Below are 14626 nucleotides of genomic sequence, written 5' to 3'. Positions count from 1 at the left end.
CCCCAGGCTGGGGGTGGTGGGTTCTTGCAGTTCAGACAGGGGCGGGTGAATTCCTGCAACACCTTAGCATTCCCTGGCTACCCTTCTGGTTCTTCAACATCTGTGAGCAATTCCTTAAATTCATCCTGTCAAGATCACGTGTAGCTCCTGCCTCCTGGAATGGTTCTGTTAGTCTTGGAATTGTCCTGGGGAAACAGGGCAATTTGGATTGAGTCTGGCTGTGTCCTTGACCTTGACCAGGGTGATGGGTCTTTTAGCAGTGGTGTTGGTAACCCATGCCATTCACGGCACCATAGTTAATCAGAGGAGTGATGGTGATGGGCTGTGACTAAAGCAAGTGCCTTTGGGATTATAGGACTGTCCTACCTCAAGGGCCATGGCACAGGTTGGCATCTTCAGAGGGCCCTGGAGCTTATGGGGAAAATGATGGCTTCCACCTCTGGCTGTATAGGAGCAACAGGGGCTGGAGTTACTGACCTTTCATAAAAAAACCTAGAAACCCCAAATGCTTGTTTGTGGACTTCGACAACAGGCCCTGTGGGGGCCAGCCTGTCATTCTCCACGATTGTCTGGGGTGGTTTCCAGCTGCAGCCCATGGAGGCAAGTGGCGCCCCAGTGAGGAGCTCACACAGGACATGAAAAACACACGAGTGGTCATTCCAAAACCCAGAAAATGGACCAACCATAGAGAAAATCAATGCAACCACAGGTACTTTATTTAAAGATCAATAAAATTGAACACGTTTAGACTGCTGCAGAAAACAAACAAAAAACAAAGATGTAAATTCCCAAGACTGTAACGACAGAGACAGTGCCACAGAGCCCCACGGTCAGGGCTGATGGCAGGAGGAAAGACGCTCAGTTTGCCAACTCACTGGACGACTTTGATGAAGTAGCCACATTCCTTGAAAGGCACAAATGAAGTCATGCAGGGCTCTCAGGACAAGAACTTGTGCTCGTAACTGGACTCTTTATTGCCAATAAATTTCTAGTTCCAGTGGCTTCACTGGTGACTACAAGGCAGTGAAGTAGTTAACAGTCCAGCTGGGCATGGTCACGCATGCCTGTTATCCCAGTTACTCGGGAGGTGGAAGTAGGACGATAGAAGCCCAAGGCCAGCTGAGGCAAAAGCACGAGACTCTACAGAGTAAAGATAAAGGGCTGGGAATGTGGCAGAAGTGGAAGAACGCTTGCCCGACAAGCGTGAGGCCCTGAGTTCAAACCCCAGGGACTTATATGACCACATAAGCGTGGTCAATGGAGTTTGGCCAGTGGTGGTGTGCCTGAATGACAGACTGCTTAGGAGGGTGGTATTGTGACATCCAAGCTGGGTGTCACAGAAAACAGAACAGAAAACTACACACCCATGTCCTCATGAGTACAGGCTCAACACACTTAATACGACGTTAGGAAGAATCAGACGCCATTTGCATGGATCTTAGGAAAGACACAGGATCGGTAAGGCCAAGTTGTTTATTAACGGGAGGGAATTTGTGCCAATTGAATTGTTTGGCTTTTTTCCCCTGCCTTTCCTTCTAGAAGTTTTCCAGGTGACGACTGTCTCTGCATGTGTGGGTAAGACAGTGAGGCAGAGAGGATGGTGGGATCCTGGCCTTTCTGGTCAAAGGGGGCCGGGTGGGGGAGGAGACATCTGTGACTGTCAGCCTTCTTGCAAACCACTGCTTCCCTCCCTGCCTCTTTGTCCTTCACTCTGTTCTTTCCAGAGGCTCTCCCTCCTGAGACTTTCCAAAGGTCCACAATGCCCCCGGGTCCTCAGCACAGTCTTGACACATTCAGCCATTGCGTTCATCTCTGGGGTCCACTTTTTTGTGTTCTTTTCATACCTGTGATGGCAGTGGTTCTAGACAGACTTTAGGTGCTTTATCATTTGGACTTTAAGTGTCCCCTGAAAACCCATGTGCTAAAAGCATGGTTCCTGAAGGGAATATTGGGACCCCGGCCCTTTCTCTCTCTTGGCTTCCTGGCTGTCATGAGGTGAACAGGCCTCCTTGTCCACATGCTCCACCAAGATGTGCTTGGCCACCACAGGCCCAAAGCAACAGGACCAAATGACCAGGGACTGAAACCATGAGCCAAAATAAACTTTTTCCACCTTTAAGTTGATTCTCTCAGGGATTTTGTCATAGCAACAGCAAGCTGACTGACAAAGACTGGGCACTGCTCCCTTCTTTTCTCTGAGAAGATTGTCCTGATGGACCAACAAAGGTGGGGGCCAAGGAGAGGGCTCTCGAGGATTCGGTGTTTATTCTCTGTCTTACAGGACGTTAGGAGTTTCTGTCTTCCGGGTGTGTCGAGGGGCTGGTTTCCATCCCCCTTCAGATTTCTGAGGGTACTCTTGGGAGTTTCTGCCTCCATTAACCTCAGCGACCCCAAACTCTTTCTGATTTCATATTGATTCTTTTCTGGGTGCTTTCCTTTGTTGTTATTTTGTTATTACTTTGATATTGCTTTGTCTATACTTTTTTTTTTTTTCCTGGCCGTACTGGGGATTGAAGCCAGGGCCTGTGCGTGCAAGCGCTGTACCACTGAATCACACCCCAGCCTGGGTGGCAGGTTTTGAAGCCAGGATGTGGAGTGAAGGCAGCACATCATCCAATCCCTGCTGACAATCCACGAACCGAGGGCTGAGTGGCCTGACACCTGAGTGTGAGGCGGAAGAAAAGTGGAGAAAGTTCCTGGGAGACTTGAAAACTCTGTTAAATGACCCTCAGCTGAGAGGGGGACGAGAACCAACATTTCAGGATTTCTAATGGAGAAATCGTGCAACCACTTTGCGACTGAAACATGTTAAGAGCAATGCCCTGGGGCTCTGAGTGTTTGCATCAGTAAAAGAAACACAGATTGAACTAAATGAATTTTCAACTGAAAAGCACAGAAATCTGGTGCCAGTGGTTCACACCTGAAATCCTAGCTACTTGGGAGGATCATGGTCTGAGGCCAGCCCGGACCAAAAAGTTTGCAAGACTCCATCTTGATAGAAAAAAAGCTGGGTGTGGTGGCATATGCCTGCCACTTCAATCTCCTGCAGGAAGTATAAAATAGGAGGATCGAGGTCCAGGCTGGCCTGGGTAGAAAGCAAGACCCCATCTCCAAAATAACCAGAGCAAAAAGGGCTGGAGGTGTGGCTCAAACGGTAGAGCACCTGCCTACTCACAACTGGGAAACCCACAAAACCCTACCACCTATGTGATATGTGAGTCCACTGGACAAGACACAGCCTCATAGCACTCCATAGTTTGTAAAGAACTTTTGTTTATATTCAGCTTATTATTTCATTAATTCTAGCAGTGTTATCATCCTCATTGGATGAGGAAACGCAGAGAAGGGAAGCAATTTGCTCAAAGTCACACAGTTTCAAGTAGCAGAGCCACGCTTTGATCCCAGCCTGTCTGACTTGGAGTGAGGCTCACATCTAGACCCCACAGCCCACTTGTTGGTGAAAGCATAAATTCTTTTTTTTTTCTTTTATTATTCATATGTGCATACAAGGCTTGGGTCATTTCTCCCCCCTGCCCCCACCCCCTCCCTTACCACCCACTCCTCCCCTCCCCCTCCCCCACCCCCTCAATAACTAGCAGAAACTATTTTGCCCTTATCTCTAATTTTGTTGTAGAGAGAGTATAAGCAATAATAGGAAGGAACAAGGGGTTTTGCTGGTTGAGATAAGGATAGCTATACAGGGCATTGACTCACATTGATTTCCTGTGCGTGGGTGTTACCTTCTAGGTTAATTCTTTTTGATCTCACCTTTTCTTTAGTTCCTGGTCCCCTTCTCCTATTGGCCTCACTTGCTTTTAAGGTATCTGCCTTAGTTTCTCTGTGTTAAGGGCAACAAATGCTAGCTAATTTTTTTGGGAGTCTTACCTATCCTCACCCCTCCCTTGTGTGCTCTCAAAGTCCAATCCCCTTGTTGTGTTTGCCCTTGATCTAATGTCCACATATGAGGGAGAACATACAATTTTTGGTCTTTTGGGCCAGGCTAACCTCACTCAGAATGATGTTCTCCAATTCCATCCATTTACCAGCGAATGATAACATTTCGTTCTTCTTCATGGCTGCATAAAATTCCATTGTGTATAGATACCACATTTTCTTAATCCATTCGTCAGTGGTGGGGCATCTTGGCTGTTTCCATAACTTGGCTATTGTGAATAGTGCCGCAATAAACATGGGTGTGCAGGTGCCTCTGGAGTAACCTGTGTCACAGTCTTTTGGGTATATCCCCAAGAGTGGGATTGCTGGATCATATGGTAGATCAATGTCTAGATTTTTAAGTAGCCTCCAAATTTTTTTCCAGAGTGGTTGTACTAGTCTACATTCCCACCAACAGTGTAAGAGGGTTCCTTTTTCCCCACATCCTCGCCAACACCTGTTGTTAGTGGTGTTGCTGATGATGGCTGTTCTAACAGGGGTGAGGTGGAATCTTAGTGTGGTTTTAATTTGTGTTTCCTTTATTGCTAGAGATGGTGAGCATTTTTCCATGTGTTTTTTGGCCATTGGAATTTCTTCTTTTGAGAAAGTTCTGTTTAGTTCACTTGCCCATTTCTTTATTGGTTCATTAGTTTTGGGAGAATTTAGTTTTTTAAGTTCCCTATATATTCTGGTTATCAGTCCTTTGTCTGATGTATAGTTGGCAAATATTTTCTCTCACTCTGTGGGTGTTCTCTTCAGTTTAGAGACCATTTCTTTTGATGAACAGAAGCTGTTTAGTTTTATGAGGTCCCATTTATCTATGCTATCTTTTAGTTGTTGTGCTGCTGGGGTTTTGTTGAGAAAGTTCTTACCTATACCTACTAACTCCAGAGTATTTCCTACTCTTTCCTGTATCAACTTTAGAGTTTGGGGTCTGATATTAAGATCCTTGATCCATTTTGAGTTAATCTTGGTATAGGGTGATATACATGGATCTAGTTTCAGTTTTTTGCAGACTGCTAACCAGTTTTCCCAACAGTTTTTGTTGAAGAGGCTGCTATTTCTCCATCATATATTTTTAGCACCTTTGTCAAAGACAAGTTGGTTATAGTTCTGTGGCTTCATATCTGGGTCCTCTATTCTGTTCCACTGGTCTTCATGTCTGTTTTTGTGCCAGTACCATGCTGTTTTTATTGTTATTGCTTTGTAATATAGTTTGAAGTCAGGTATTGTGATACCTCCTGCATTGTTCTTTTGACTGAGTATTGCCTTGGCTATTCGTGGCTTCCTGTGTTTCCATATAAATTTCACATGTAGATTACTTTGGGGAGTATCGACATTTTTACTATGTTGATTCTACCAATCCATGAGCATGGGAGATCTCTCCACTTTCTATAGTCTTCCTCAATCTCTTTCTTCAGAAGTGTATAGTTTCCTTGTAGAGGTCGTTCACATCTTTTGTTAGGTTTACACCTAGGTATTTGATTTTTTTTTGAGGCTATGGTAAATGCAATTGTTTTCATATATTCTTTTTCAGTTTGTTCATTATTAGTGTATAGAAATGCTAATGATTTTTCTATGCTGATTTTATATCCTGCTACCTTGCTATAGCTATTGATGATGTCTAGAAGCTTCTGAGTAGAGTTTTTTGGGTCTTTAAGGTATAGGGTCATGTCGCCTGCAAATAGGGATATTTTGACAGTTTCTTTACCTATTTGTATTCCTTTTATTCCTTCTTCTTGCCTAATTGCTCTGGCTAGGAATTCCAGTACTATGTTGAATAGGAGTGGAGATAGTGGGCATCCTTGTCTGGTTCCTGATTTTAGAGGGAAAGGTTTTAATTTTTCTCCATTAAGTATAATGCTGGCTGTAGGTTTGTCATATATAGCTTTTATAATGTTGAGGTACTTTCCTTCTATTCCTAGTTTTCTTAGAGCTTTTATCATGAAATGATGTTGGATCTTATCAAAGGCTTTTTCTGCATCTATTGAGATGATCAAGTGGTTTTTGTCTTTGCTTCTGTTAATGTGGTTTATTACGTTTATTGATTTTCATATGTTGAACCAGCCCTGCATCCCTGGGATGAAGCCTACTTGGTCGTGGTGAATAATCTTTTTGATGTGTTGTTGAATTCGGTTTGCCATTATTTTGTAGAGGATTTTTGCATCAATGTTCATTAAGGAGATTGGCTTATAGTTCTGCTTTTTGGAGGTGTCTTTGCCTGGTTTTGGGATAAGTGTAATACTGGCTTCATAAAATGTGTTAGGTAGTTTTCCTTCCCTTTCTATTTCGTGGAACAGTTTAAGGAGGGTTGGTATCAGTTCTTCTTTAAAGGTCTGATAGAATTCAGCAGAGAATCCATCAGGTCCTGGACTTTTCTTTTTGGGGAGATTCTTGATTGCTGCTTCAATTTCATTTTGTATTATAGATCTATTCAGGTGATTAATTTCCTCTTGGTTCAGTTTTGGATGATCATATGTATCTAGAAATCTGTCCATTTCTTTAAGATTTTCAAATTTATTTGAATATAGGTTCTCAAAGTAGTCTCTGATGATTTCCTGGACTTCCATGGTGTTTGTTGTTATCTCCCCTTTTGCATTCCTGATTCTACTAATTTGGGTTTTTTCTCTCCTCATTTTAGTCAGGTTTGCCAGGGGTCTGTCAATCTTGTTTATTTTTTCAAAGAACCAACTTTTTGTTTCATTAATTCTTTGTATGGTTTTTTTTGGTTTCTATTTCGTTGATTTCAGCTCTTACTTTTATTATTTCTCTCCTTCTATTTGTTTTGGGATTTGCTTGTTCTTGTTTTTCTAGGAGTTTGCGATGTATCATTAGGTCATTGATTTGGGATCTTTCAGTCTTTTTAATATATGCACTCATGGCTATAAACTTTCCTCTCAGGACTGCCTTAGCTGTGTCCCATAGGTTCTGGTAGGTTGTGTTTTCATTTTCATTGACTTCCAGGAACTTTTTAATTTCCTCTTTTATTTCATCGATGATCCATTGTTCATTAAGTAATGAGTTACTTAGTTCTCAGTTGTTTGCATGTTTTTTGTCTTTACTTTTGTTGTTGAGTTCTACTTTTACTGCATTGTGATCAGATAGTATGCACGGTATAATTTCTATTTTGTTATATTTGCTGAGGCTTGCTTTGTGCCCTAGGATATGATCTATTTTGGAGGAGGTTCCATGGCCTGCTGAGAAGAATGTATATTGTGTAGAAGGTGGATGAAATGTTCTGTAGACATCAAGTAGGTCCATTTTATCTATTGTATATTTTAGATCTTGGATTTCTTTATTGATTTTTTGTTTGGATGACCTATCTATTGATGATAATGGGGTGTTAAAGTCTCCCACAACCACTGTGTTGGCGTTTATATATGCTTTTAGGTCTTTCAGGGTATGTGTGATGAAATTGGGTGCATTGACATTGGGTGCATACAGGTTGATAATTATTATTTCCTTTTGGTCTATTTCCCCTTTTATTAGTATGGAATGTCCTTCTTTATCTCGTTTGATCAATGTAGGTTTGAAGTCTACTTTGTCAGAGATAAGTATTGCTACTCCTGCTTGTTTTCGGGGTCCATTGGCTTGGTAAATCTTCTTCCAGCCTTTTATCCTTAGCCTGTGCTTATTTCTGTCGGTGAGATGGGTCTCCTGTAAGCTACAAATTGTTGGATCTTCCTTTTTAATCCATTTCATCAAGTGGTGTCTTTTGATGGGTGAATTAAGTCCGTTAACATTAAGCGTTAGTACTGATAGGTGTGTGGTGATTCCTGTCATTTAGTTGTCTTAGTTGTTTGAAGGGTTGATTGTGTGTACCTAAGTTGAGGTTACTCTCTACTTTCTTGCTTTTTCTTTTCCTGTGGTTTGGTGCTGCCTGTCTTTTCATGGTTATGTTGGATTTCACTTTCTGTGTGCAGAATCCCTTGAAGAATCCTTTGTAGTGGTGGCTTTGTGGTCACATATTGTTTTAGTTTCTGCTTATCATGGAAGACTTTTATTGCTCCATCTATTTTGAATGATAGCTTTGCTGGGTAGAGTATCCTGGGGTTGAAGTTATTTTCATTCAGTGCCCAGAAGATCTCACCCCATGCTCTTCTTGCTTTTAATGTTTCTGTTGATAGGTCTGCTGTGATTTTGATGGGTTTACCTTTGTATGTTACTTGTTTTTTCTCTCTTACAGCCTTCAATATTCTTTCCCTAGTTTCTGAACTTGTTGTTTTAATGATGATATGTTGTGGAGTAGTTCTATTTTGATCTGGTCTGTTTGGTGTCCTGGAGGCCTCTTGCATCTGTATGGGAATATCTTTCTCTAGATTTGGGAAATTTTCTGTTATCATTTTGTTGAATATATTATGCATTCCCTTCGCTTGCACCTCTTCTCCTTCTTCGATGCCCATGATTCTCAAGTTTGGTCTTTTGATGGAGTTGGTGAGTTCTTTTATTTTCTTTCCACAGGTCTTGAGTTGTTTAATTAATAGTTCTTCGGTTTTTCCTTTCATTACCATTTCATCTTCAAGTTCTGAGATTCTGTCTTCTGTTAGTTCTATTCTGCTGGATTGGCCTTCCATTTTCTTTTGCAGTTCTGTTTTGTTCTTTTTTCTGAGGTTTTCCATATCCTGGGTGGTTTCCTCTTTAATGTTGTCTATTTTTGTCCTGACTTTATTTATCCGTTTATTCATTGTGTTCTCTCTTTCACTTTGGTGTTTATACAGTGCTTCTATGGTTTCCTTTATTTCTTCTTTTGCTTTTTCAAATTCTCTATTTTTGTTGTCTTGGAACTTCTTGAGTGTCTCCTGTACATTTTGGTTGACCCTATCCAGTATCATGTCTATAAAATTCTCATTGAGTACTTGTAGTATGTCTTCTTTTAAATTATTCTTGTGGGCTTCATTGGGTCCTTTGGCATAGTTTATCTTCATTTTGTTGGAGTCTGGATCTGAGTTTCTGTTTTCTTCATTCCCCTCTGGCTCCTGTACTAATTTTTTGCTGTGGGGAAACTGGTTTCCCTGTTTTTTCTGTCTTCCCATCATTATCTTTGGTATTGTTACTGTCCCTGTACTGTGTGCAATTAAGTATTTTCTAGCTTGTAATAATGACAATGGTAATATTTAGAATGGAAGGGTGAGCTGAGATGGAAAGCAAGAAGTTAAAGAAAAGGGGAAAACAAATACACAGACAAGAGGAAGAAAGCAGAACAAGGTTTCAGACAAGAAAGTTTCAAAGGTATAAACAGGGAGCTTTAGTGTACTAATTGACAGTAAGCTGAACAGGCATTAGAGAGACAGAGAGGATTGAAAATAAAAAAAAAAGATAAGAATAAAAATAAAAAATAAGTAAATGAAAGAAATGTCTATATATAAAAATGAATTAAAATAAAATGGAAAATAGAAAATTAAAAAAAAACAACAAAAAACCAAAAAACCTCCAAGTTCAAATGCAGTGAAGTTTCAGTCTTAATAATTTGGGTGTCCATCTCAGTCTCCAATCCTGGAGATGGTGCCTCAGATGTTGTTCTGTGGTTGTCTCATCAAAGGGGATGCATAAAGTAGAACAAAACTACACACACACACACACAAAAACCCCACCAAGTGTCCCAAGTTCAAATGCAATACAGTTTCAGTAAGTTTTTCCACTTGCAGGTGTAATTCGGTTGTTCTCTCCTCAAAGGTAGGGAGACAAAGAAAAAAAAAAGTGTCTGGAGACAGTTCTGAGAGTGGTATCTGCAACTGTGGCTTGCCTGCCTGCTGCTGTCAGCCTGCTGTTGCTGGAGGCTTTATTTATGCAGATCTCTAGGGTGAGCTTAGCACTCATCTGGCCCAGCAGGCTTTGATTACTCAGATTTCTCCTGTGCGGGAGCCTCTGCTACAAGCTTTCCCCTTTCCAAGCACTGGGAAAGGTGACACTGCACCTGCGTTGTCAGGCCTGTGTGTTTATTTACAGTTCATGTGGGAGGTGGATCTTCCCCCCTCTCCTGTGCAGTTTTCCTCCCACCGCCACTTTCAGAAGCTTTCCTGCTCCTGATTACTGGGTGGTGCTGCTGCTCCTGCCAGCCGCCATGTTTGTTTACAGTTCACGTGGGAAGTGGGTCTTCCCTCCTCTCACCAGCTTTCCCCTCCTGGTTGCTGGGCATGCGCCCCGCCCCTGCTCCCACCAGAGCCTCTCCGGCCTGCCCGGCTCGTTTATTTACAGTCCCGGGAAGGATTCCCTTCCCCCAATCTTCAGCGCTCAGGGCGCCCCACCCTCTTTCCCGTGTGTCTTATTTGTTCTTATTGCTTATTACTCAGTTTCTCTTTTTTCCCGGGGTGGAGGTCAGTCTGTCCAGGGGGCTATGCTGCTCTGGCACAGGCTTGTCTGTGGGAGTACCGCGGTACCGCAAAGCTCACCTGGTCTGCGTCTTCCCAAGCCATCTGGGTGCGGGCGACTGGCGGCCCGGGAGCCCTCCTGGTTTCTCTGTTTAACATGAAGTGGAGATTCTCTGTGCTGGCTGGAGGTGTGGAGGGGTCAAAGTTAGAAAGCATAAATTCTTATCCCAGTAAAGTTGGGAACGACTTGAGTGTCTGCTTTCACCACTCAGTCCTGGAGATCCTCGCCAATAACACAGTCCTGGAGATCCTCGCCAATAACACAGTCCTGGAGATCCTCGCCAATGCAACAAGGCAAGAAAAAGAAGTAAATCACACCCAGACCAGAAAGTAAGAAATAAAACTCTATTTATTCATGGAAAACCTGTTTGCTGTACATCTCAAGGAACTCTAAAAAGCTATGAAAACTAAAAAAGATTGTACAGTGAGTTCTCAGGATGAAGGCTAACATACAAAATCAACTGCATTTCTGAATACTAGCAACAGACAACAAGACACCAAAATAAAAGTGCTTTTTACAATAGCTCCTAAGTTCACCAGCCTCCTTTCTTTGGTACAAATTGACAAACTGATTCTAAAATGTGTGTAGCAATACAAAAACCAAACCATCTCCAACACCAACACCAATTTAAAAAAAAGTGGAGTGTGCTGTGATCTAAATTTCAAATTCATATGTTGGAATCCTAAACCCTAAGTTGATGGTGTTAAGAGGTGGGGCCTTTGTGAGGTGATTAGGCCATGAGGGTGGGGCCCTTGTGGATGGGATCAGTGCCCTTATAAAAGGGTTTGGACTGGGATCTCCAGCCACCACTTGAGTTCCAAGATGTTGAATAAGAACCAAGAAGTGAACCCTCACCAGACACTGGATCTGCCATCGCCTTGATCTTGGATTTCCAGCTTCTAGAATGGTCCAAGTAAAATTTTGTTGCTTATGGGCTGCTCAGTTTACACTCTTTTGTTATAGTAGCCCAAACAGAGTAGGGCAAAAAACTTATGCCATCTGATTTCAGCAATCAAGAATAGATTTCAAGATTAATAGAACACAGTAGAGAGCTCAGAATGTATCCACATAAGCACAGCCAATGGGGTTTGACCACAGTCAGAGGTGCTTGCATAATAGGCTGCTTATATGACAACTCAATGTTCACATAGGAAACAAGTCTAACCTCTACTTCTAGAAACAGAATCTAACTCAAAATGGGTTTAGGCCCAGACCTAAGATCCAAAACGATAATGCATCTCCAAGCATGGGGGAGTGTCTTTGTGACACAGAAAGCAAGAATCATGAAAGAAAAAATACACTCACTGGACCTCATGAAAATGGAAGCTTTTGGAACTTGACTGGGCATGGTGACACACAACTGTAATCCCAGCACTTGAGAGGCAGAGGCAGGAGGATCTCAAGTTCCAGGCTAGTTTGGTCTATACAGTGAGACCCTATCACAAAAACAAACAAAAAAGCCTTGGTTGTTTGACTGTTTGAAAGACACAGCTAAGAAAGTGAAAAGCCAAGACCCAGCCTAGCAGATAACGACCGTAATCCATGTGTGTGATGAAGGAGTTTATCCACAATACGTAAAGGAATCTTCCCATGAATACTAGGAAGACAATGCAATAAGAAGCAGGTCTTCATGAGAGAAGACGTAAAAATATCCAATATGCACGTGAGAAGACGCTTCATGTGTGAATCACAGTAATGAAAATGCAAATTACCACCCCCATGAACTATCACTACACACCCAGTAATATGGCTAAATTGAAAACACCAACCACTCCAAGGGCTAGCCAGGGCATGAGTTCACAGCTCTGCAAAATGGCGCCCTACCTTTGGAAATCAGCCTACAGTTCCTACTTAACCCAGACCCACCCTCAGAATTTACCCGAGAGAAATGAAAACCTGTGTCTAAGATGCACTCTCAAATTTCATAGCAGTTTGTAGCAAAAGGTTTTGGTGACTTAGGTATTTTTTCTAAAAGCACTCCTTCAACATACTTATTGACCACACGTGCAGTGAGGGGTGGGAGGAAGCAGATGGGCTCCAGCTGCCCGCACAGCCTGTGTGGGGCTGGCCCTGTGTCACCATTGCAAGGCAGGATGGTGGCATTGTGGGTCAGAGCAGCAAGGATCTGGGCTGTGAGAAAAGCCATGACTCCTGAGAATGACGTGCAGAGCCAATGTCCCGAGTCAGGCTGAGGGCTGTGCTGGGCTGGGCTGTCTTCTGAGCTAAGGACAGCGCTGAAGTGCACCGGGCCGCCGTGGTGAACACAGGAGCAGCAGAACACTGGGAGCGCTGTGTGGTGGGAGTGACAGTGGGGTTTTGTCCAGGGCCACTGGCCACCAGGCCCCTGACCCGGCTCCATGTCCTTGCCAACACAGGCTAGAGCCCACAGTGCTCCAAGCAGGCCCTGGGAGGGACCAGGGTTACAGCAGCTTCCTGGAATGTCTGGCTGTGCCCCAGTGGTGACATCCTATTCCTAAGAACTCTGTCCTGCCAGTGCAGCCCCAAGTGTCCTGGGCCCAAGGTGGGTAGGTGGGGTGGACACTGGTCTGGCCTTTTGGTCACTTTCTCCTCAGATCTGGGGTCCTCGCCTCCCTACCCCAGGTCTGACTTTGCTTGAGAGCCCAGTAAGGGACGGCTTGGAGCAGTCAGTCTCAGGGGCTGAAGGTCCCTGTGGGGCCCTCCTTGTGAAGAGGACAATGAGGGGGCAGAGGGCAGAGCCCGGTGATGGGCAGAAGGGAGGTCTGTGAGTGAGGCCCTGAGCCTGGGGTTCACAGACCTCCCCCAAGAACTCCACCTTGCTGAGGATCCCTGAGCCTCACCCTCATATACTCTTCCTGGGTCAGAAGCCATGGCCAGAGCTTCCGAGAAGCAAGCTGGTGCCTGGTGTCCTGGGAGTCAGTGCCCCTGTGGACAGAGAGTTTACACTTCTGCTTTGGGCCCCTCAGAGTAACCAAAGCTGGGAGAACGGGGAGAAAACCTCCCCTGACCCTTGTCGGACATCTTCCTGCACACAGATCAATGTGGTCTTTGTAACAAGGCTACAAAATAGAATATGGCCAGCCGTCCAATCCATGGCTTCTGCACACATGGATTCAACCAACTGCAGGTGGAAAATAATGAAGAAAAACAAACTTTCCAGAAAATTCCAAAAGGCAAACTTGGATCTGCTGTGTTACAAGTACTGTGTTGAATTGATGTGAACGAAGCAATGTGTGGGCCTTGTATTAGAGATGACAAATGACCCAGGGGTAGCTTGAGGTGGGCAGGAGGACATCCATGCCAGTGTCGTGTTGCTAACGTGACACCAATTACGTAAGAGTCTTGAACACCCCTGGGTTTTGGTAGGCACAGGGTCCTGTGCCAGCTGCCCATGGGTACTGAGGGACAGGGTGCGAATGAATGTCCATTTTACAGAGGAGAGTACCAGGTCAGAGAGGCAAAAGAGGGCAGAGCCACAGTGCCTCCCTGTCACCTCCATCTCCCTGGGCCAGTGCTGACTCAGGAGCCCGTGCCCTTCTCTGGCTGCCCACATTCTCACACTCCCATCCCTTAGCCACACTGGGGTTCAGCAGGTCGGGACTCTTGGGATGCATACTCACTCCCTCAGAGGCCCCCTCAATGTCCAGAGATTTGGGGCTGGGGCTACAAGTAAAGTCCCCTCCTCTGCTGCACCCTGGCCTCTCTGGCCTCTTGGGCCTTCAAGTCCTGTCTCTACCCCACATCTCTGCCCCTCCCGAGTGTGGCTGCCTGGCTCCTCACATTGCCTAAGCCATACCTCTCTCTGCTTCCTGGGGACACAGAGATTCTACAGGGACTCCCCCAGTTCCCTTGGGGGCAATGCCAGGGCTAGGCCCTATGTGGCTGAGCTCTCTGAGCTGTGTCCAAGACAAGCATGCACTGTGCATCTCTGGGACAGTGGACACTGCTCCCCCACCTTGGAGCCCTGGCCACTGGATCCTAGGCAGAAGCTGTACCTGCCTTTAATTCCAGAGGACGCTGGACCCAAGGAGGGCCATCCTGCAACCTGGGGGCCCAGGCAGAGTGGGTACCTGGGCTCTCAACCCCAACAAGGGAAGGACAGCCTTGATTTCCCACTTGCTCCACCCTGGCCGCACACCTCTCCCCACATCCAAGTTGTACCTCTTCTTCTGTCCCCAGAGCCACGCTGACAGAGGGCACCAAGCTTTTCACCTATGTATAGCCTCATCTGAGTGACTTTGAGATGTTACACAGCTTCTTCCTTAAACCTCAATGACTGTGTCATTAACTGTGAACAGGACACATGGATGGCTTCCTAATGTTGCTTGGCTCTTGCATCCTTGGA

This window comes from Castor canadensis, chromosome 1 (assembly GCF_047511655.1).
Source record: "Castor canadensis chromosome 1, mCasCan1.hap1v2, whole genome shotgun sequence".
In the NCBI taxonomy this organism is placed as follows: Eukaryota; Metazoa; Chordata; class Mammalia; order Rodentia; family Castoridae; genus Castor; species Castor canadensis.
The sequence above is the reverse complement of the archived record's forward strand: the minus strand, read 5'-3'. Positions refer to the sequence as shown.